The sequence below is a fragment of the Hordeum vulgare genome, chromosome 2H (genome assembly GCF_904849725.1).
Source record: "Hordeum vulgare subsp. vulgare chromosome 2H, MorexV3_pseudomolecules_assembly, whole genome shotgun sequence".
Classification (NCBI taxonomy): domain Eukaryota; kingdom Viridiplantae; phylum Streptophyta; class Magnoliopsida; order Poales; family Poaceae; genus Hordeum; species Hordeum vulgare.
Genome location: NC_058519.1, coordinates 406,868,373 through 406,892,981, shown reverse-complemented (window position 1 = coordinate 406,892,981; position 24,609 = coordinate 406,868,373).

The window sequence follows — 24,609 nt, the reverse complement described above, 5'->3', positions numbered from 1 at the left end:
CATAGCAATTTAAGTGGAATTCAAATAGGAATCAAATTCCAACTCCAAGCTATTTATTACATTTACCCTATTCATCATTTTGCCTATTTGGTGTTGTTAACTTTCTCAAACCAGCATGAAAATGCCATGATCAGATTCTTTGGATTTTTCTGATCCTTTTTCATATATAAATTATTTTCATCCGAGTTATATTTTAATTTCTATGATTTTTACAAGTTTTAGCAATTTCCTGGATTTAAATTAAATCAGAGAAGCTATTACTGCGTCACTGTGATGTCATTACTGCGTCAGCAGTCAACAACGCCTGGGCCAGGTCAAACCTGACCAGTGGGGTCCACTGGTCGGTGACCCAGGGGCTAATCCCGAGTTGACTCGCACTAAGTGGTGTTTGACCCACACGTGGGGCCCTCTGTCAGCGACTAGGGGGGGGGTTAGCACTGGCCAGGGTGGCCAGGAGAGGTGCCGGTGACGAGCGTGCGCGGCGGCCGGAACTGGAGGTCGTCGGGGAGATGCTTTGGAGGGGGATTTCGAGCGGGAGAGAGAGGGGAAAGCATCGGAGGCTCACAGGGGGTCCATTCCTGGCATCGGCGAGGTTGGAGGGGCTCTCTGGCCAACGAATCGAAGGCGGCGGGATCCGGCGGCCGGAGGGGAAGAAGACGGTGATGCGATGCTGTGGAGGCCCTGGAGCTCGGGGTTGTTGACGATGAGGAACTGCACGTCGGGGCGGAGCCGTAGAGCACTTCAGGGAGGCGAGGGGTGGCCGGGGTCGACGGCGACGAGCTTGAGCAGTGCTCTTCAACACCGGCGAGAGAAGCGAGGAAACAGAGAGAGAGAGAGAGAAATGGAGAGGAGGAGGAGATAAGGGAGAGCTCGACGTCGCGCTGGCGAGAGAGAGCAAGGGTGAGGCGACACGGAAAGCAGGAGGTGGCTCCTGGGGCTGCTGTCGTGCCCAACTTCTCCCCTGCCTTCTGGCAGGAGGAAGAAGACAGGGGTGCCCCCGTGGTGGGCTGGGCTGGGCCAGGGGCGATAGGTAAGGTCTTTCTCTCTCTTTTCTTTCTGTTCTATTTTATTTCTTTCTAGCATTTGCTTTTAGGTTTTAAAATAAATTGTTTGACCAAAAATAAAACCCTAAAATGTTATTATGTGACAGAGATAATAATATCCAATGCCACATAAAAGTTTCAACATTTTTGAAACTTTAAAATAGAAGGAATCAAAATAATTCCATTCCAATTAGCTATTTGGTCAACTCAAAAATCATTTTTCAAAAGTTCCTGTGACCTAGAATTTTGGTTTGACAAATTTATTTTATGTCACTATTTTGCCAAGTATTTGGAACATTTTGTTGGTCCCTTTTAAGGTATTAATTTGTATTGCCTTCCTGTCATTTTTTGAAATCATTGGGTTTTGATCACTTCCTATTTCAAACATCAAAGTTTTCATAATGCATGCATGAATGCTTGGCAAACAAATGAAAGCTAGGGCTGTGACAGACGCTGTCGCTCACGAACATCGAGGCGGCCTCTCCCTCGCCCCTATTTAATTCCTTGGCGTCCGGGCCTCTAGGGTTCCTCCCTAGCCGCCGCCACTCCTTTTCCCTTCTTCCTCCTCCCTCTCCCTCGTCGACAGCAGGTAAGGGAGCCCCTCCTCCGCCATGGCCGAACCTTGAGGAGCTCCTCGCCGTCGTTGCCGTGCCCCTGCTTCCTCTCCAAGCCTTCAGGGAGCACGCGGGACCTCAAGGGAGCCAGTTCCCACAACCAATCGACGCCTATCTACCCTGCTACCCCTACATCGACGACGGTCTTCTTCCGCTCTGACGACCGCCCCTGCTTCCCCTTCTTCCACGACTTCCCCTGCTTCCTGTCGGACAGGCGCGCCTTCCTCGTCCAGTGGGTGAGCAGAGCAACCTTCCCCCTTCCCCTATGGGTAGATTGCATGTAGGATCCGTAGCTGCGCCGCCGCGCTTCCCTCTGTCACCGGCGCCGCCGTGCATGTTGCTGAAGTAGCTGTAGGCCACCACCCGTCGTGTTTAGTAGTGAAATGGAACCTGGGAGGTTCCCTCTTCCTCCCAGGAACGAGCCCGTGCTCAATTTGGTGTGGATCGCCGGCGGTGTGCTTCCCCTATTCCATCCATCGTCGGCCTGTAGCAGATCCAGAGGGGGTTTCTCAAAAGAGCAGAGCCCCCCTCTCTGTTATGGCACTATTTGCATCTATGTGATTCCATGTAGAATTTTCATCTCAGCTTTGTGCCTATATGTTCTATACAAGTACCTAGGTATTATATATGTTTTTGGGGTAGAATCTTCCCAGGAATCCATTGGTGGAATCAGATTGTCCTTCAGAACACTTTCTAGAAAAGTCATTTTTCTGTTTGATGCTTTGTTTAAAGCTTGGTTCCATGAGATGTGATGAGCCCAAGAGGATGATTCCTTGTTGTGGCAGTAGTGGGTGAACCCCTATACAACATGGTGGTTTTGCTTTATGCTTAGGAGTTTGTATGTGCAAGTTGTGCTTTGTCAAATAGGCATGTGGCTGAAATTGTCAGTTTAGTGAAAATCTAAGATTTTCAGATTTTCACTAATTCTGAGAAACTGCTGATATTTTCTTCCCTTGTAGTTGTGGTTGCAAAAGTTCATGTGTTGGGAATCAACCCTTGCAATCAACTAGAGAGTTGCAGTTTTTGTGTTTGTCTAGCTCTCTATCAATTTTCATTCCATTTGACTTCCTGTAGATATTGTTTTGGGTGCTGTCAAAATGCTTCAGAGCATAAACAACTCGTGAGAATCTGAGATTTTCACTAAGTCCATGAAATATGATATTTTTGTCCAAGTTAGCAACTGTAGATCTTTCTGTGTGTAACTCCTTTGTATTATCGTTTTGCTCATGCTTGTAGAGATTTTGAAGAGCTTCTGCCACATATCTTGTTTGGCACATTTGGGTGGCTGTAGGTGCTTTGCATGTTGCTCTCAAACTGCTATGTTGCTGTTTATGACAGATTGTAGAGTTTTGTTGTTATGATGCTTGTGTGTGCATAGTTGATGGTGTGGTGAGTTTCTTTGCACCACCCCATCTATACTTGTTTGTTTGGTTATGTGTCAACCTGGGAATACCAGAAGTATGCCATTGGAGAGTGCTTGTGGTAGATTTGATCCATACAACTCCAGTTCTTGTTTCGTAGTTTCCGGTTGATCCGTAGCTCCATTCGTAACGTTCTTTATATGTTTTTGCATCGTTTTCGCGTGATGCATCTGTTAATGTCATCTTCATGCATGTCAAGATAGCTTAGGGTGAAGTTCTGTCCAGAAGTTTGTAGTTTCTTCTCATGCATATGCAAGTGAATAGAATAGAGATGCATGATCATTCTCTTCTCATCTATCATGTGTATGTTGCATCATGTAGTGCTGTTGTTCATTGGATGCTATTTTTATGTTGGGTAGCACCGGGATCGGAGAGCGAGTACATGGATTCGGGAGAGTACGTGCAGGACGAACAAGAGCAGTTCCAAGCTGAAGACATCACAGGCAAGATGACCATGACCTTGATACCATCTCTAGCTTTGTTATGCCTAGATTCACGTTACCTTCGTCATATGCTCGCTGCCTACCACTGAAATAATTGCCTCCTGATATTGCCATGAAACCCAAACACTTTCCCCTCCTAGGAAATATTGAATGGCTAAGTTGGCTTGCCAGCTGCTAATGTTAGCGTTGCTAGTTGCAGGTGCAATTGTCTCATGTGATAACATGAGTTTGATATCATTATGTTTAAATCTGTTATTTAATTAATGCACCTGTATACTTGGTAAGGATGGGAGGCCTAGCCTTTTGCCGGGTGTTTTGTTCCGTTATTGCCCCATAGTTTCTGGCAACCGGTGTATGATTCCATAACTGATCGCTCCTAACACGTTCGGGGTTGTTATGGGGACCCCTTGATAAATCGTGTAGTGTTAAGACTTGTCTGACAGGACCCAACATTGATTTTTATTTGCTAATCACTTAATAATAATATGCGTAGGGAAAAGCTACCCCGAGGAATTAATTAACAACCTGGGCCAGTGCTCCTCAAGAGTGTTGGTTCAAATTGAGCAGACTATGGGGCCACCACAAGGCAACCTGAGGTTTGGTATAACCCGTAGTGTGACTCATCCGTCGTGTCCTCAGACTGAGATACGCGGCTCTTATCAGGGTCGTCAACATGACGGGAGGTCCTGCTAGTCTTGTCTTACCTTAGCGATATATCTTGCGTATAGAAATCCCGGTGAAGCTTTTGTTCTCCCTAGAGTTGAGGTTTTCCTCTAAGGAATCCGACGAGATCACGAGATTCGTGAAAGAGGATTACTTTGCGGCCCGTGACCGTTTGTGATGGACTAGTTGGAGCACCCCTACAGGGTTTAATCTTTCGGAAAGCCGTGCCCGCGGTTATGTGGCAACTTGGAATATTTGTTAACATCCGGTTATAGATAACTTGAACTTAATCTAATAAAACTGCCTACTGTGTGCGTAACCGTGACTGTCCCCTTCGAAGACCTCTCTTCGATCGGGAACACAGTGGGGTTATGTTTGACGTAAGTAGGTGTTCAGGATCACTTAGTGATCAGCTAGACGTCGATCGCTAGCGTAGACCACCACATCAATAACTTGTTCTACGTAAGTTAGCCACCACAAATGCTTAGGATGCTGCAACCTAAACACTGAACCTTCGTTACCTAATAACTTGACTAGTTTCGGTACCGAGGTCATAGATTGCTGAGTCCCTGTGGCTCACAGATTACTTCAACACCCCAACAGGTACATGTACGCCCGTCACAGGTGATCCCGATGGCACGCAGCTGGCGTGGCAGTACGATGAGGAGAAGGACCGCATGTACATGAACTATCCAGAAGACTAAGGCATGGTCGTGATCGTGGGAAAGCATGCATGATAGCATAGCCTTTTCTCATGTTATGTAGTCCGTAGAGGAACTACCTTGTCTGAATAAATGTGTGATGTAAACTCTGATATTATATATGAGATGGCAAACGATTCCCTATTTGTCATTCTTTTATTATGTATGTGCTATGTTTATCTTGCTTGCGAAATGCTTAGATGCGCTTCTTTCCATTTTGGGGCCTCGTTGCCGCAATCGGAAAGGACCGCATCTTAGTCGTTATAGGGATGGGTGATTGGAAGCGCAACTGCCCCAAGTATTTGGCTGATAAGAAGGCGGCCAACACCAAACGAGGTATATGTGATATACATGTTATTGATGTGTACCTAACAAACTCTCGTAGTAGTGCCTGGGTATTTGATACCATTTCTGTTGCTCATATTTGCAACTCGAAGCAGGAACTGCGGAATAAACGAAGGTTGGCGAAGGATGAAGTGACGATGCGCGTGGGAAATGGTTCCAAGGTTGATGCAATCGCCGTCGGCACAGTCTCACTTTAGTTACCATCAGGATTAGTTATGAACTTAAATAATTGTTATTTAGTGCCTCCGTTAAGCATGAACATTATATCTGGATCTTGTTTATTGCGAGACGGTTATTCATTTAAGTCAGAGAATAATGGTTGTTCTATTTTTATGAGTAATATCTTTTATGGTCATGCACCCAATGTGAGGGGTTTGTTCATATTGAATCATGATTGTGATGACACACATATACATAACATTGAGACCAAAAGACGTAGAGTTAACAATGATAGTGCCACGTGTTTGTGGCACTGCCGCTTAGGTCATATTGGAGTAAAGCGCATGAAGAAATTCCATACCGATGGGATTTTGGAGTCACTTGATTTTGAATCACTTGACACGTGCGAACCATGCCTCATGGACAAGATGACTAAGACTCCATTCTCCGGAACAATGGAGCATGCAAGTGACTTGTTGGAGATCATACATACTGATGTGTGCGGTCCATTGAGTGTGGAGGCACGCGGCGGATATCGTTATTTTCTCACCTTCACTGATGATTTTAGTAGGTATGGATATATATACTTGATGAAGCACAAGTCTGAAACGTTTGAGAAGTTCAAGCGATTTCAGAGTGAAGTTGAAATCATCATAACAAGAAGATCAAGTTCCTACGATCTGATCGAGGGGGTGAATATCTGAGTTTCGAGTTTGGTGCTCACTTAAGACAATGTGGAATTGTTTCACAGTTGACACCGCCTGGAACACCACAACGTAATGGTGTGTCCGAACATCATAATCATACTTTTTAGATATGGTACGATCTATGATGTCTCTTACCGATTTGCCGTTATCATTTTGGCGTTATGCATTAGAGATAGCTTCATTCACTTTAAATAGGGCACCATCAAAATCCGTTGAGACGACACCATATGAGCTATGGCATGGCAAGAGGCCAAAGTTGTCGTTTCTTAAAGTTTGGGGATGCGATGCTGATGTCAAAAAGCTTCAACCTGAAAAGCTGGAACCCAAAGCGGAAAAGTGTGTCTTCACAGGTTACCCAAAAGAGACAGTTGGGTACACCTTCTATCTCAGATCCGAGGGCAAAGTGTTTGTTGCTAAGAACGAAGCTTTTCTTGAGAAGGAGTATCTCTCGAAAGAATTGAGTGGGAGGAAGATAGAACCTGATGAGGTTTTAGAACCTCTGCTCCCTCTAGATGGTGGCGCAAGGCAGGGGGAAACCTCTGTCGAGGCAACACCGGTTGAGGAGGAAGCTAATGATGATGATCATGAAGCTTCGGATCAAGGTACTATCGGACGTCGCAGGTCGATAAGATCACGTACTGCTCCTGAGTGGTACGGTAATCCTGTCTTATATATATCATGTTATTAGACAACAATGAACCTGCGCATTATGAAGAAGCAATGGTGGGCCCGGATTCCAACAAATGGTTAGAGGCCATGAAGTCCGAGATAGTATCTATGTATGAAAACAAAGTGTGGATTTTGGAAGTATTACCTGAAGGTCGCAAGGCTATTCAGAACAAATGGATCTTTAAGAAGAAGACAGACGCGGACGGTAATGTGACCATTTATAAAGCTCGACTTGTGGCAAAGGGTTTTTCACAAGTTCAAGGAGTTGACTACGATGAGACATTCCCACCGGTAGCGATGCTTAAGTCCGTCCGAATCATGTTAGCGATAGCTGCATTTTTATTATTATGAAATCTGGCAGATGGATGTCAAAACAACGTTCCTTAATGGTTTTCTTAAGGAAGAGTTGTATACGATGCAACCCGAAGGTTTTATCGATCCGAAGAATGCTAACAAAGTATGCAATCTCCAACGATCCATTTATGGACTAGTGCAAGCATCTCGGAGTTGGAATAAGCGCTTTGATGAAGTGATCAAAGCATTTGGGTTTATACAAGTTGTTGGAGAATCTTGTATTTACAAGAAAGTGAGTGGGAGCTCTGTAGTGTTTCTAATATTATATGTGGATGACATACTGCTGATTGGAAACAATGTGGAGTTTTTAGAGAGCATAAAGGATTATTTGAACACATGTTTTTCAATGAAAGACCTAGGAGAAGTTGCTTACATATTAGGCATTAAGATCTATACGGATATATCGAGGCACCTAATAGGACTTTCACAAAGCACATACCTTGATAAAGTTATGAAGAAGTTCAAAATGGAGCAGTCCAAGAAGGGGTTCTTGCCAGTATTACAAGGTATAAAGTTGAGTAAGACTCAGTGTCCAGTAACCACGAAAGATAGAGAAAATATGAGTACCGTCCCCTATGCTTCAACCATAGTGTCTATCATGTATGCAATGCTGTGCACAAGACCGGACGTCAGCCTGGCCATAAGTATGGCAGGCAGGTTTCAAAGTAATCCAGGAGTGTATCACTGGAAGTCGGTCAAGAATATTTTGAAGTACCTGAAAAGGACTAAGGAAATGTTTCTCGTGTATGGAGGTGACGAAGAGCTCGTCGTAGAGGGTGACGTCGATGCAAGCTTTGACACTGATCCGGATGACTCTAAGTCTCAAACCGGATACATATTTATTCTTAATGGGGGTGCGGTAAGCTGGTGCAGTTCCAAGCAAAGCGTCGTAGCAGATTCTACATGTGAAGCGGAGTACATGGCTGCCTCGGAGGCAGCTAAGGAGGGTGTCTGGATGAAGCAGTTCATGACAGATCTTGGAGTTGTGCCGAGCGCACTAAGTCCAATAACTCTATTCTGTGACAACACTCGTCCCATTTCTTTAGCAAAGGAACCAAGGTTTCACAAGAAGACCAGACACATCAAACGACGCTTCGACCTCATCCACAACTATGTCGAAGGAGAGGACGTAAATATTTGCAAAGTGCACATGGATCTGAATGTTGCAGATCCGCTGACTAAACCTCTTCCACGAGCAAAACATGATCAACTCCAAAACTGTATGGGTGTTAGATTCATTACAATATAAATCGCATAGCGATGTGAGACTAGATTATTGACTCTAGTGCAAGTGGGAGACTGTTGGAAATATGCCCTAGAGGCAATGATAAAATAGTTATTGTTATATTTCCTGTTTCAAGATAATCGTTTATTATCCAAGCTATAATTGTATTGAATGAAAGCATAGATACATGTGTGGATATATAGACAAAACAATGTCCCTAGTAAGCCTCTAGTTGACTAGCGAGTTGATCAAGGATGGTTAAGGTTTTCTGACCATATGCAAGTGTTGTCACTTGATAACTGGATCACATCATTAGGAGAATGATGTGATGGACAAGACCCAAATTATAAACGTAGCATGTGATCGTGTCATTTTGTTGCTATTGTTTTCTGCGTGTCAAGTATTCATTCTTATGACCATGAGATCAGGTAACTCACTGACACCAGAGGAATACCTTGTGTGTATCAAACGTCACAACGTTACTGGGTGACTATAAAGGTGCTCTATAGGTATCTCTGAAGGTGTCCGTTGAGTTAACATGGATCAAGACTGGGATTTTTCACTCCGTGTGACGGAGAGGTATCTCGGGGCCCACTCGGTAATACAACATCACAAATAAGCCTTGCAAGCAATGTGACTCAAGTGTTAGTCACGAGATCTTGTATTATGGAACGAGTAAAGAGACTTGTCGGTAACAAGATTGAAATAGGTATAGGGATATCGACGATCAAATCTCGGGCAAGTAACATACCGAAGGACAAAGGGAATGTTATACGGGATTATACGAATCCTTGGCACAGAGGATCAACCGATAAGATCTTCGTAGAATATGTAGTATCCAATGTGGATATCCAGGTCCCACTATTGGATATTGACCGGGGAGTGTCTCAGGTCATGTATGCATAGTTCTCGAACCCGCAAGGTCTACACACTTAAGTTTCGGTGACGTTTCAGTATAGTTGAGTTATAGGTGTTGGTGACCGAAGGTTGTTCAGAGTCCCGGATGAGATCACGGACGCCACGAGGCTTTCCGGAATGGTCCGGAAATGAAGATTGATATATAGGATGGTTTCATTTGGTCACCGGAAAGATTTTGGGCATTACCGGTAGTGTACCGGGAGTGACGAATGGGTTCCAGGTTTTCACCGGGAGGGGCCCACCCACCCAGGATTGAACCCAATAGTCCTAGGGTGGCGCACCAGCCCTTAGTGGGCTGGTGAGGCCAGCCCAAGTGGGCTATGGCGCTAGAAAATAAAACCAAAAGAAAAGAAAAGAAAAAGAGGGAGGTGGGAAGGAAGAGGAGGACTCCTCCTTTCCCAGATCGAATTGGAGTTGGAGTCCTCCTCTCCACTTCGACCGGCGCCCTAGGATCTCCCTTGAGCCCCAAGGCTAGCCCTTCCCCTCCTCCTATATATACTAGAGGTTTTAGGGTTTTTGAGACACAACTTTGCCACATGCAACTCAAACCTATACCTCGTAGTTCTTCCTCTAGATCGACTTTCTGCGGAGCTCGGGCGAAGCCCTGCAGGAATAGATCATCACCATCACTGGCGCACCGTCACGCTGCCGGAGAAGTCATCTACTTCCCCATCTCTCTTGCAGGATCAAGAAGGCAGAGATCGTCATCGAGTTGTACGTGTGTGAACGCGGAGGTGCCAACCGTTCGGTGCTAGTTCGGGACGGATCGTGGGACGACAGTGATTTGAATCAGAAGCTGTACCACTACATCAGTCGCGTTTCTTAACGCTTCCCCCTTAGCGATCTACAAGGGTATGTGGATCTGATCTCCCTCTCATAGATGAACATCACCATGATAGGTCTTCGTGTGTGTACGAATGTTTTTGTTTCCCATGCAACGTTCCCCAACACTTTCGTCCTTTCTCTTTCTTCTGTCGTGGTCAGGCTTTTGAGTCTTACTCAAAATTACACCTTACAATACAGTCAAGAACCCCTTCTTTAACTGATCCATTTTGAACTCCTTCAAAAATCTTGTCAAGGTATGTATTCATCGAAAGTTTTATCAAGCATCTTGATCTATCTCCATAGATCTTGGTGCTCAATGTTCAAGTAGCTCAATCCAAGTTTTCCTTTGAAAAACTCCTTTCAAACAACACTTTATGCTTTCCAGAAATTCTACATTATTTCCGATCAACAATATGTCAACCACATATACTCATGAGAAATTCTATAGTGCTCCCACTCACTGCTTTGGAAATACAAGTTTCTTACAAACCTTGTATAAACCCAAAAGTTTGATCATCTCATCAAAGCGTATATTCCAACTCCGAGATGCTTGCTCCAGTCCATAGAAGGATAACTGGAGCATGCATACTTGTTAGCATCCTTAGGATTGACAAAACCTTCTGGTTGTATCACATACAACCTTTCCTCAAGGAAACCGTCGAGGAAATAATGTTTTGACATCCTATGTGCAAGATTTCATAAATAATACATCAACTGCTAACATAATTCCAACAGACTCTTAGCATCGCTATGAGTGAGAAAGTCTCATCATAGTAAACTCTTTTAACTTGTTGGAAACATCTTTGCGACAAGTCGAGCTTTCTTAATGGTGACTTTTGACCATCATCGTTTGTTTTCCTTTTAAAGATCCATCTGTACTTAACAGTCTTACGCCCATCAAGTAGTTCTTCCAAAGTCTACACTTTGTTTTCATACATGGATCCTCTCTTCGATTTCATGGCCTCCAGCCATTTGTCGGAATCCAGGCCCACCATCGCTTCTCCATAGCTCGTAGGTTCATTGTTGTCCAACAACATGACCTCCAAGACAGGGTTACCGTACCACTCTGTAGTAGTACATGACCTTGTCGACCTACGAGGTTCGTAGTAAGTTGATCCGAAGTTCCATGATCACTATCATTAGATTCCACTTCAACTGGTGTAGGCGCTACAGGAACAACTTCCTGCGCCCTACTACACACTGGTTGAAGTGACGGTTCAATAACCTCATCAAGTTTCCACCGTCCTCCCACTCAATTCTTTTGAGACAAACTTTTCCTCAAGAAAGGACCCGTTTCTAGAAACAAATACTTTGCTTCCAAATCCGAGATAGGAGGTATACCCAACTATTTTCTGTGTCCTATGAAGATGCATTTATCCGCTTTGGGTTCGAGCTTATCAGGCTAAAACTTTTTTCACATAAGCGTCACAGCCCCAAACTTTTAAGAAACGACAACTTAGGTTTCTCCAAACCATAGTTCATACGGTGTCATCTCAAAGGAATTACGTGGTCCCTCATTTAAAGTGAATGTGGTTGTCTCTAATGCCTAATCCAAAAAAAAATAGTGATAATTCGATAAGAGACATCATAGTATGCACCGTATCCAATAGGGCACGACTATGATGTTCGAACACACCATCACACTATGGTGTTCTACGTGGCATGAGTTGTGAAACAATTTCCACATTGTCTTAAATGTGTACCAAACTCGCAACTCAGATATTCATCTCTATGATCATATCATAGATATTTTATCCTCTTATCATGACGATCTTCTACTCCACTCTGAAATTATTTGAATCTTTCAATAATTCATACTTTGTTTTTCATCAAGTAAATATACAAGTATCTACTCAAATCATCTATGAAGTAAGAACATAATGATATCCACTACGTGCCTCAGCACTCATTGGAGTGCATACATCAAAGTGTATTACTTCCAATAAGTTACTTTCTTGTTCCATGTCACTGGAAAACGAGGCCTTCAGTCATCTTGCCCAGTATTTGCATGTCTCAAGTGATTCAAAATCAAGTGAGTCAAAACAATCCATCTGCATGGAGTTTCTTCATGTGTTTACACCAATAGGCATGGTTCACATGTCTCAAACGTTTCCAGAAATGAGTGAGTCCAAAGATCCATCAGTATGGACCTTCTTCACGCGTTTTACACCAATATGACTCAAGCGGGAGTGCCACAAGTAAGTGGTACTATCATTACTACTTTGTATCTTTTGGCATCAATACCATGAACATGTGTATCACTACAATCGAGATTCAATAAACCATTGAAGGTATTTCTTCAAGCAAATAGAATAACCATTATTCTCTTTAAATGAATAATCATATTGTAATAAACACGATCTAATCATGTTCATGCTCAACGCAAACACCAAATAACATTTATTTAGGTTCAACACTAATACCGATGGTAGAGGGAGCGTGTGATGTTTTGATCGCATCAACCTTGAAATTTCTTCCAACACACATCATCACCTCACCCTTGCTAGTATCCGTTTAATCCGTAGCTATAATTTCGAGTTACTAACACTTAGCAACTGAACCAATATCTAATACCCTGGTGCTACTAGGAGTACTAGTAAGGTATACATCAATATCACGTATATCCAATATACTTTCGTCGACTTTGCCAGCCTTCTCATCTACCAAGTATCTAGGGTAGTTCCGCTTCAGTGACCGTTCCCCTCATAACATAAGCATTTAGTCTTGGGTTTGGGTTCAACCTTGGGTTTCTTCACTAGAGCAGCAACTGGTTTGCGGTTTCATGAAGTATCCCTTCTTGCCCTTGCCCTTCTTGAAACTAGTGGTTTTACTAACCATCAACAATTGATGCTCCCACTTGATTTTTACTTGCGCGGTGTCAAACATTGCAAATAGCTCAAGGATCATCATATCTATCCTTGATATGTTACAGTTCATCACGAAGCTCTAGTAGCTTGGTGGCAGTGACTTTGGAGAACCATCACTATCTCATCTGGAAGATTAACTCCCACTCGATTCAAGCGATTGTAGCACTCAGACAATCTGAGCACATGCTCAACGATTGAGATTTTTCGCCCTTACTTTGTAGACAACGAATCTTGTCGGAGGTCTCATACCTCTTGACGTGGGCATGAGCCTAAAATCCGAATTTCAGCTCTTGGAACATGTCATATGTTCTGTGACGTTCAAAACGTCTTCGGCGCCTGAATTCTAAGTTGTTAAGTATTACACACTAAACTACCGCGTAGTCATAAAAACGTGTATGTCAAATGTTCGCAACATCCACAAACGACGTTCGGGGTTCAACACATCGAGCGGTGCATTAAGGACATAAGCCTTCTGTGCAGCAATGAGGACAATCCTTAGTTTATGAACCCAACCCACAGAATTGCTACTATCATCTTTCAACAAAGTTTTCTCTAGGAACATATCAAAAACAGTAGAGCTACAACGCAAGCTACAACATAATTTGCAAAGACCTTTTGACTATGTTCATGATAATGAGTTCAACTAATCATATTACTAAAGAACTCCCACTCAAATTGACATCCCTCTAGTCATTCGAGTGTCGCATGATCCAAATTCACTAACTCAAGTCCGATCATCATGTGAGTTGAGTTTAGTTTCAATGGTGAACATCTTCATGTTAATCATATCAACTATATGATTCATGCTCGACCTTTCGGTCTCTTGTGTTCCAAGGCCATGTCTGTACATGCTAGGCTCGTCAAGTTTAACCCGAGTGTTCCGCATGTGCAACTGTTTCGCACCTGTTGTATGTGAACGTTGAGTCTATCACACCCGATCATCACGTGGTGTCTCGAAACGATGAACTCTCGCAACGGTACACAATCGGGGAGAACACAATTTATCTTGAAATTTTAGTGAGGGATCACCTTATAATGCTAGCGTCGTCCTAAGAAAAATAAGCTGCATAAAAGGATTAACATCACATGCAAATTAAAAGTGACATGATATGGCCATGAACTTGTGCTTCTTGATCTCCATCACCAAAGCACCGGCATGATCTCCATCGTCACCAGCGCCACACCATGATCTCCATCCTTGTGCTGCCGTCGAGGTTGACGCTCTAACTATGCAGTTACTACTAAAGCTACTCCTAGCGATAAAGTAAAGCATCACCAAGTGCAAAAATAATTAAAGACAACCCTATGGCTCCTGCCGGTTGCCGTAGCATCAACGTGCAAGTCGATATTTAACTATTACAACATGATCATCTCATAAATCCAATATATCATATCATGTCATTGGCCATATCATATCACAAGCATACCCTGCAAAAACAAGTTAGACGTCCTCTAATTTGTTGTTTCAAATTTTACATGGCTGCTATGGGTATCTAGTATGATCGCATCTTACTTACGCAAAGCCACAATGGTGATATGCAAATTGCTATTTAACCTTCTCCAAGGACCGCCTCGATAAAATCCGATTCAACTAAAGTTGAAGAAACAAACACCCGCCAGTCATCTTTATGCAACATGTTGCATGTCAGTAAAATGAAACCGGTCTCTCATAAACATACGAGTAAAGTTGTTCCGGGCCGCTTCAATCAAACAATACCGCCGAATCAAGACAACTCTAAGGAGGGCAGCAAATTGAACATGAACGCCCACAAACTCTTTTGTGTTCTACTCGAGATATCATCTACGCATGAATCTAGCTCATGATGCCACTGTTGGGGAACGTAGCATAGGAAACAAAAAATTTCCTACGCACACGCAATACCTATCCATGGTGATGATCATCTACGAGAGGGGAGAGTGAATCTACATACCCTTGTAGATCGCTAAGCGGAAGCATATATAATGCGGTTGATGTAGTGGAACATCTTTGCAACCCAAATCGCAGCCCGTCCCACGATCTCATCACGATTCGTCCTGCGATCCCATCACGATCCATCCCGGTCTAGTGCCGAACGGACGACACCTCCGTGTTCAACACACGTATGGCTCGATGACGTCTCCTCCTTATTGATCCAGCAAGAGAGGAAGGAGAATTAGATGGGATCTCAACTAACACGATGACATGGTGGAGATTATGGTGGAGGTGCCAGCAGGGCTTCGCCAAGCGCTGTCGGAATCAATATGAGGAGAACAGAGATATGGGAGAGGTAGGGCTGCCCCTGGGGTGTGGGAGTTAGTGTGTTCAGACCCTCCCTCTCCCCCACTATATATACGAGGCAAGAGGGAGGGCTGGGTCTCAGGGTGGGCGTTCGGTTCCCCCGAACCGAACGGTTCGGTACTTCGGTATTTTAGAAATCTCGGTTCTGACAAAACATGCACCGATCGGTCTATACAAAATTTTAGAACCGTGCTTTCAGGGCACCGATCGCTCGGTTCGGTGCTCGGTTCTGCACTGAACAGACCGATGTGGGCTTTGGCCTGGAAATTAATGGGTTGGAGTGGCTCGTGGGATATGCTAGATGAACACATACAGTGCTACTATGATGTAAGTTTTCTGGGCTGGTTTACATGGGCTAGCAAACAACACGTTGGGAATGCTACACGTCAACAACTGCTTATTTGGTGCGGGTGTGGTAGTTTGCAGGGCGGACAAGAGAAGGACAAGCAGGGGATTAGCAGTTCGCCTCGGTTCTTCGGTCTGCTCGCTGCATCGACGCGGTGGACCGAAACTACCGAAGTTAGTTCGGTTTTTAGGAATCGCTAACCGAGTTAGGTACCGAAGGAATCGGTTTCGTTCACTTCGGCTTCGGTCCCGGTTAATCCGGTTCGGTAGTTCTGTTAGGTCTAAATATGCCCACCCCTAGCTGGGTCGCAGCCCTAGCCCTTCTTCCAAGGAGGGCGTGGGCCTAGGGAGGTTTCCTCCACCCAAGGCACCTCGGAGGTGCCTTCCCCTTTAGGGACTCTTCCCTCCCAACTGCATGGGCCCTTGGGGGCTGGCCCAACAAGGCTTGGACGCCCCCTTACATCCCATGCACGTCCTAGGGGATGGAGGGACCCTTTCGGAGACCTTCGGAACCTTTTGGAACCTTCCAAAAGCTTCCCGGTACAATACTTTTCCGGTACCAAAATAGGACTTTCTATATATAAATCTTTACCTCCGGACCATTCTGGAGCTCCTCGTGACGTCCAGGATCTCATCCGGAACTCCGAACAACATTCAGTCACCAACATACATATCCCAATACTACTCTAGCGTCACCGAACGTTAAGTGTGCTGACCCTGCGGGTTCGATAACTATGTAGACATGACCTGACACACTCTCCGGTCAATAACCAACAACGAGACCTGGATGCCCATATTGGCTCCCACATATTCTATGAAGATCTTTATCGGTTGAACCTCTATGTCAAGGATTTAGTTAATCCCGTATGTTGTTCCCTTTGTCGTTCGGTATGTTATTTGCTCGAGATTCGATCGTCGGTATCTGCATACCTAGTTCAATCTCCTTATCGACAAGTCTCTTTACTCGTTTTGTAATACAAGATCCCGTGACTAACTCCTTAGTCACATTGCTTGCAAGGATTATTGTGATGTTGTATTACCGAGTGGGCCTTGAGATACCTCTCCATCGTACGGAGGACAAAATTCCAGTCCCGATTCACGCCAACCCAACACACACCTTCGAAGATACCTGTAGAGCACCTTTATAGTCACCCAGTTACGCTACGACGTTTAATACACATAAGGTATTCCTCCGGTGTTTGAGAGTTGCATGATCTCATGGTCATAGGAACAAATACATTGACATGCAGAAAACAGTAGCAATAAACTGACACGATCATATGCTATGTTTATAGTTTGGGTCTTGTCCGTCACATCATTCTCCTAATGATGTGATCCTGTTATCAAACGACATCTCATGTCTATGGCTAGGAAACCCTGGCCATCTTTGATCAACGAGCTAGTCAACTAGAGGATCACTAGGGACAGTGTGTTGTCTATGTATCCACACATGTATTTGAGTTTCCAATCAATACTATTCGAGCATGGATAATAAACGATCATCATGAACAAGGAAATATAATAATAACTAATTTATTATTGCCTCTAGGGCATATTTCCAACAATCACAAAGTAAAGTGCATAAGTAAAATGCTCGGGTAAGAGATAACCGAGGCACATAGAGATGATGATGTATCCCGAAGTTCACACCCTTGCAGAAGCTAATCTCCGTTTGTAGCGGTGTGGAGGCACAATGTTCCCCAAGATGCCACTAAGGCCAACGTAATCTCCTCACGCCCTCGCACAATGCAAGATGTCGTGATTCCACTAAGGGACCCTTGAGGGCGGTCACCGAACCCATACAAACAAGCTTGGGGCAATCTCCACAACTTAATTGGAGGCTCCCAACAACACCATGAAGCTTCAACATAATGCAATATGGCTTCGAGGTAACCAAAAATGCTCGGGGCAACCTCCACAACCTAATTGGAGATCCGACACTTGCCCGGAGCTTTTCACCACAATGATTGAGCTCCGAGGCACCACCAAGCTTCTAGGACGCCAAAGCATCCACCAAGAATAATCTCTAGGGTACCAAGCACCCAAGGGTAATAAGCTTCTCAAACTTCACTTCCACGTATCACCGTGGAGAACTCAAACCAATGCACCAAATGCAACGGCAGGAACACACGAAGTGGTCAAGTCCCTCACACTCAAATCCCTCCACAACAACAAAAGCTATGGAGGAATATGAGAGGAAGAACAAGGAGCTCACAAAGAACTCCAAGATCAAGAGCCAAGGGGTTCCCCTCACATAGAGGAGAAATTGATTGGTGGAAATGTGGATCTAGATCTCCTCTCTATTTTCCCTCAAGAACTAGCAAGAATCATTGGAGGGATTGAGAGTTAGCAAGCTTAAGAAGGTCAACAATGGGGGAGAACACGAGCTCAAGAGTTAGAGACCATTGGGGAAGAAGACCCCCTTAAATAGGTCCCTCGAAATCCAACCATTATTCAATCAGCCTATGCACATACGATAGTACCTCTCAGGCGAGCGGTACTTCCGTTGGAACGGAATTTTCAAGGAAAAACATGCAAACGAGAGAGATCTCACGGTGGTAGTGCCACTGAAGTGGTAGTACTGTTCGCCCGAGCAGTACTACCGCTCGTCCCAAGCGGTACTACCGCTCAAAATGGAAAAAGACCCCAAAGATGCCAAAAGAAAAAGATAAGCAGAAGAGAGTCCGACAGTACCGCCAGAGTGGTACTACCGCTCTGCCCGAGCGGTACTTCCGCTTGACAGAGAAAACCTGCCCTGAACTACCATAACTTTCGCATACGAGCTCCGAATTGAGCAAACTCAAGCTTGTTGGATTCAGGACGATAAGAGCCATCCAACAGAGATATAGAGATGTGAGACCTCTATGAATGAAGAACCGGCAAAAACTCCTAACATCGAAAACAACATAGAAGATGCATATGGACTCCGTTTTCGATGAACTCGAGCTTGTCATGAAGATGACCATAAGCTCTACAACTCACAAAGAGAATCACCAAACAATAACCAAGAAAGATAATGCAAGGATGCAAATGGTTTGAGATCTCAACGAATGATACAATCAAGCTACTCACTTGAGAGCCCCGCTTGACAATACGACAATCTATCCTAAAATAGAAAAACCTATCAAGAGCAAACCTATACCTTGCACATAGTCCCCTTGAGATAGAATATGACGATCTTGACTTTTTCAAGATGGACCACCTTTCTTGATTGCGTTGACTCGATGAAGACAAGTTGATTGCTCCCCATTTAGGATAGTAAAACTGAACCTAAAGCGAGCTCTCTCACGCTCTCAGCATTTTTGATCGTTGGATGTTATATTTTAGTTGGTTATGGGTGAGACACTCTTTAGACACCTTCACAAGTCCATTGCCACCACAATGGACGACAAGCTTCAAGCATGATATATTCGTGATGATCCACTTGAACTTGCACACTGCAATCTTGATGACGAGCACCACTTGATGTCATCCTTCATGGGTTGAATGATATCTTCCTCTTGACGCAAACCCAGGGAAACACACCTAACCCCACATAAAACTGTCACGAAGACCATGGGTTAGTACACAAAAGTGTAATGGACAATGCTTACCATAGCATGGGATCACTTGGTCCCTCTCGGTACATCTTGTACGCTTTGTGTGTTGATCTACTAGATTTACTCTTTGACTTAGTATTGATCAACCTAGTGTCTTTATGACCATTCTTTGGATAATACCTTGAATACCACACTCGTCATCATATAAAATCCTTAAAACCAACACATGGACTTCAAGAAGTGCCTATGGACAAATCCTTCGAATATAAATTAAGGCAACCATTAGTCCATAGGGATTTCCATCAATTACCAAGACCACATGTGGAGAAATATGCTGTAACAATAGTGCATAAGTTTGATCAATGATAATTTCAATCACTTTTCCTAGTATCATAACATCAATTTTTTCTCATAAAACTCATCATGATAAAGTAGCAACCAATTCACATGTTATGGTTTAAACAATGAACTCTCTTGAAACTTAACAACACATGTTCTTAGTCATCAAACAATTGCAATTCAACTTATTCTCAACAAAGTCTAAGTAAGGGCTCCACATACTCAATCAACATATAGCCTTCTATGATTGCTAGTACACAAAGCAAAAATTTAAAACAAATGGTGTCCGTCAAATATAGAGAAAGATAGGGGCTTAATGTTTCGCCTCCGAACCCATTTGTCATAGAGATAATCATCAACAATAATAATTCATGATCAAATATATTTCACACGCCATATGTGCCTAGATCTTTACCCACCACATGATGCCTGGCAACTAGAAAATAATTAATATTGAATTGAGAATGCATACTATTGACTCTTGCATAAAAGCAAATACTCAAAGGTAAAAAATAGTCCCTTCGCAGAGGGAAGCAGAGGTTGTCATGCGCTTTTTGGTTTTGTATGCATAATCCCTTAGTGCAAAATAGTGTCACGTTATATTGCCCCTTATGATAGCAATCTTTATTATGCAGTCATTCGCTTTTATTACTTTGCCATCACAAGTTCATACACCGCTCAATTTTCTCTTACACTAAATGATCGAACACATTTAGAAGCAATTTTTATTGCCTTTTTGCACCGATGACAACTTACTTGAAGGATCTTATTCAATCCATAGGTAGGTATGGTGGAGACTCATGGCAAGAAACTAGGTTCAAGGGTTTTTGGATGCACAAGTAGTATCTTTACTTAGTACAATATTTGGCTAGCGAAAGATCCTAAGCAAACACCACATGTTGGAGGAACCATAACAATATAACTTCTATACAAATATACAAAATCATAACTCATTATATTGTCTTGCTTGTCCAACTTCAACTAATTTTCTCAAGTTTGAAAATAATTAATGGGTGCTCACAATCATAGAAGATGTCCAAGATAATATATTTATTTGTGAAAGTTCTTTTCCATATACCAATCATTCATGAATTGCTTGTATGACAAATATTGTGATTGTCAAGCTTCAAAATATTTCACTTTATACAACCCAATCTGAAGCTACTACTAGGCATGACATGAAAATATAATTTTAACTTCATGGTATTCAATTCATTCAACAATTTACTCATAGGATATAAGTAAAGCACAAGAGAAAATAATCAAACTGCTCTCAAAAGATATAAGTGAAGATGTCACATCCCTAACCCTTAAGCAAGTTAGCCTTGTGCTCATGTCTTCTTTGCATTGCATCTAAGAAGTTTCAACAAGAACAACAAAGTGGCAAAGGAAAATCTCAAAACCCTAGCCACTATTTCAAATAAAGGATTTCTCAAACTAGTTAAAATCAATGAACCCAAAATGGCCTCAAGAAATGTTCAAACTTTCTGATAAATCATGAAAGTAAATGAGCATTGGAGAAAACTATTTTCTTGACACTTTAAGCATTTTAATTTAATGCAAAAGCCACTGGTTTCAAACTTTAAATTTGAAATCAGAAACTATAAATTTTCAAAAATGTTGAAAACTTTGGAAATGGATGGGAATATTATAACAAATAATCAGGTGTGTCTAAAATAATTTTTACCACCTTTTTGGAGCTGAAATAAATAGCAAAACATTAGTTAACAAAAGAGAACAAAACAGAAAAGAAAAAAAGAGGAAGAAAACCTTAAGTGTCGCCTAGCCTGGCCCGGCCCATCTCCCTGGCTCGTCCCCTCCCTCGCGCCAGTAGGAGCAGGAGGTGGCCGCCGCCTCCTCCGGCGCGGCCACGCACCTGTGCGCCTGCCTGGCCGCCGCCTCGCGCTGGCAAGGCCGGGGATAAGCCCCCCGAGGCCTCCTCTATCCATTCCCAGCGCTAACTCTCTCCCTCCTCTCGGATCTTGCCCTCCTCCCTGCTGCCGCCATTGGAGCCGAGCTCGAGCTCGAGCCGCAGCACCTCTATCCATGGGAACCCTCCTCCGAGTAGTCTGTTAGCTCCGCCTTGTTGCCCTGGTCATCTCTGCAGAAGCCGAAGCTTCCCCGAGCTCTGCATCGCCCCCAACGCCATCGTCTTCCACCTCCGGCCGCCGGACCTCTCCCGTCGATTCGCTCCCTCCGGCGCATCCCCGAGCCCCTCAACAGCACCATCGGAACCGCCGTGAGCTCGTCGTCGTTTCCCCTCTCGCCCCACGCTCTCCCGTGCATCGTAGCCTCGTTCCCCACCAAGGCCGAGAGCTTCTCACCGCCGGTCATGTCGTCGCCGTCGCTGTGGTGTTTGATCCACGCGCTCGAGCTAGGATTCGAGCTCCTGGAGCCTCCAGGAGTGCGATGAGCCCTCAGCTGCCCTCCCCGTGCCCTAGAGCCATCGCTCGTAGAAGGCCGAGCTTCGTCCGCCGCTCCGGCTCGTCGCCGGTGCCTCTCCCGACGACCCTAGCCTCCCCTGATGCCCCGGCCAGATCAGCCACTTCGCCAGTGTGCCGTAGCTGCAAACCGTGTTCGAATTGGTGCTGTGCAGCGCCGTTTAGGTCGCCTCCGGCGAGTCCTCCGCCGCGGGCTTGGTCGCCGGCGACCACCCTCCGGTGGGGGTCGACGTGGCCGACCATTATGGCGTAATTGCCCTCCCCTCAGTAGCTGCTAGAGGGCCCCACGCCTGGTCAAACCCCAATTAGGGGCTGGTCAGCGCGGGGTTAGCCCCTGGTCACTGACCAGTGGGTCCCCCCTGTCAGGTTTGACCTGAACAGGTCGGCTGACCTGCTGACGTCAGCCTGATGCAATAAATAGAATTTCCAGTATAGAAATAATTCCAGTAAATTGCTAAAACTTGTAAAAATCATAGAAATTAATCTGTAACTCCAATGAAAATAATTTATATATGAAAAAGTATCAGAAAAATTCAAGGATTCTGATTATGCTATTTTCAACCATGTTTCAAAAAGTTACAGAACCCTAAATTGTGGAATAAGGAATAATTCAATTGTTATAATTACTTTTTAAATGGAATTTGGAAAAATATTCAAACTTCATTATGAATGCAATGATCACACACTGTCCTAGTTACAAATCAGTACCCTAACATGACATCTCATGCATGTTAACATCAAGTTGATCTGAGCATCAGGTCGAATCAATTAAAACGGTATCCGAATACCCCGTTTGAAGTGATACCGAATATGATTCAAATCAACTCTAAACCTAATACATGTTGTTTATAATAACTTATCACCTTGCATTCTCATGCCATGCTCATGCATCGTTTTGATTGCATATGATTGTTATTGAATGTTGCCATTTATTTCGGTAGGCTCCGCAACCCCGGATTGCACCGAATATCCGTCTGACGGATATCGTTCCTCCTCTGAGCAACAAGGCAAGCAACCCTTTTGATCATCCCGATAATTCCCATGTTCTTGCTCCTGCACTTGTTTATTGCATTAGGATCAAATGCTTCAACTGCTTTTGCCACGTTAGTTGAACCCACTTCCTTTGCATGACCTAACCTTGTCACAGTAAATAGCCGAACCTTGCAACCAAGCATACCTGGTAGTTGCTTGAGCTATGATGTGCCTTATCCTGCTATGCATGCTATGCTTAGAGTTGTGTATGGTCTGTCATCGGGGAGATGAACAGAATTGTGAGAATGTGTTCGGTGAGCAAAGGTTGTGTGTTGAATTTGATTTGGTAAAGGTACCGGTGAAAGGCTGTGTAGGAGTACATGGCAGGTTGTTTCATTGGAACCGTCCATAGGAACTGAGTCCCGTGTATGTAATCCAAGACTAGATACTACCACATGCTGGGCCCTGAAATATGACCCCGCTCGGCCTATTAATCGCTTAGTACTCGGTCCAGGAGTTGCAAATAGTTTCTGGTGTTTGTAGTAATGCTGGAGGCCGTGCATGGTGCTGACCTGAGAGGTGGGCCGTGATGCGGTAGACAGTGGCACGGTGTACCAAGTGGCACCCGGATGGTGGGCTTGGGAACCCTGCGCACATCGTTTGAGGCCGTGGCGGAAACCTCGGCCGGACTTCCGTACGGGTTACTCTCAGATAGGCGATAAACCTGGACTAGGTACTAGTGTGGTTAACGGTCTTGGCCGACTCCCTCGCTGGGCTTCCGCTTGAAGGTTGCCGAGGTGCATGATGTGCACATGGCGATAAGTGGCGAGAGCGTGTGTGACGAAGTACACCCCTGCAGGGTTATGATCTATTCGAATAGCCGCGTCCGCGGATATGGACTACTTGGAGACATATGTTGTTCATAGATAACTTCAATGGCTACTCATAAAATTGCCAAGATAAGCGTGAATGTCGTGGACGGCATCTCCGTACGGAGACGGAATGATTCCACGATAGTGTATTGTTGTGGTGTTAGTGGACTCGTGTGCGAGAAATCAAGTTGTCAAAATTATTTAAAAATGCAAGTGTCTAGCCATGAGTCAAATGCTGGCTTTCCCGCATGAAACCCCACTATACCTTTTGATACCTTGCATGAGTAGTTAGTTATCCTAAAGTCTTGCTGAGTACCTCCGTACTCAATAAATGTTTCAGAGGTTGCTAATGACCCTAATGGAGGGTTCTTCGTGACATCGACGACGACGAGTAGCTGGTGTCCCAGCTACGATCTGGCCCTACGTTGGATCTGTAGTATAGTCAGGCCATGTGCCTTCTAGTTGCCCTGTCTGTACTCAGACAGTTTATAACTCTTCCGCTGGCTTGTAATTGAATGACTCTTATTATGGGTCGTGAGACCCTTAATGTGTAATATTATGTGTGTGGCTCTTCCGAGCCTCTTAAATAAAGCTTGTATGTTTATGGTTATGTTGTGATGCCATCGATGTATCTATACATATCGGTATGCCATGCGTATGTGTGTCTTACTTGATATGTATGGGGTTCGAATACCTAGTCTTGAACTTTAGTAGCACTCCTTACAAGGAAATGCCCCTTTGTGATCCAACGAGCCTTGGTAGTTCGCTACTGCTCCGGACACATTGGTTGACCGGCATGTGTCCTTATTAGCTGCTGTGTTTGTTCCCTTTTGGGAAATGTCACGCGATGTAATGGAGTCCTTGTAGCT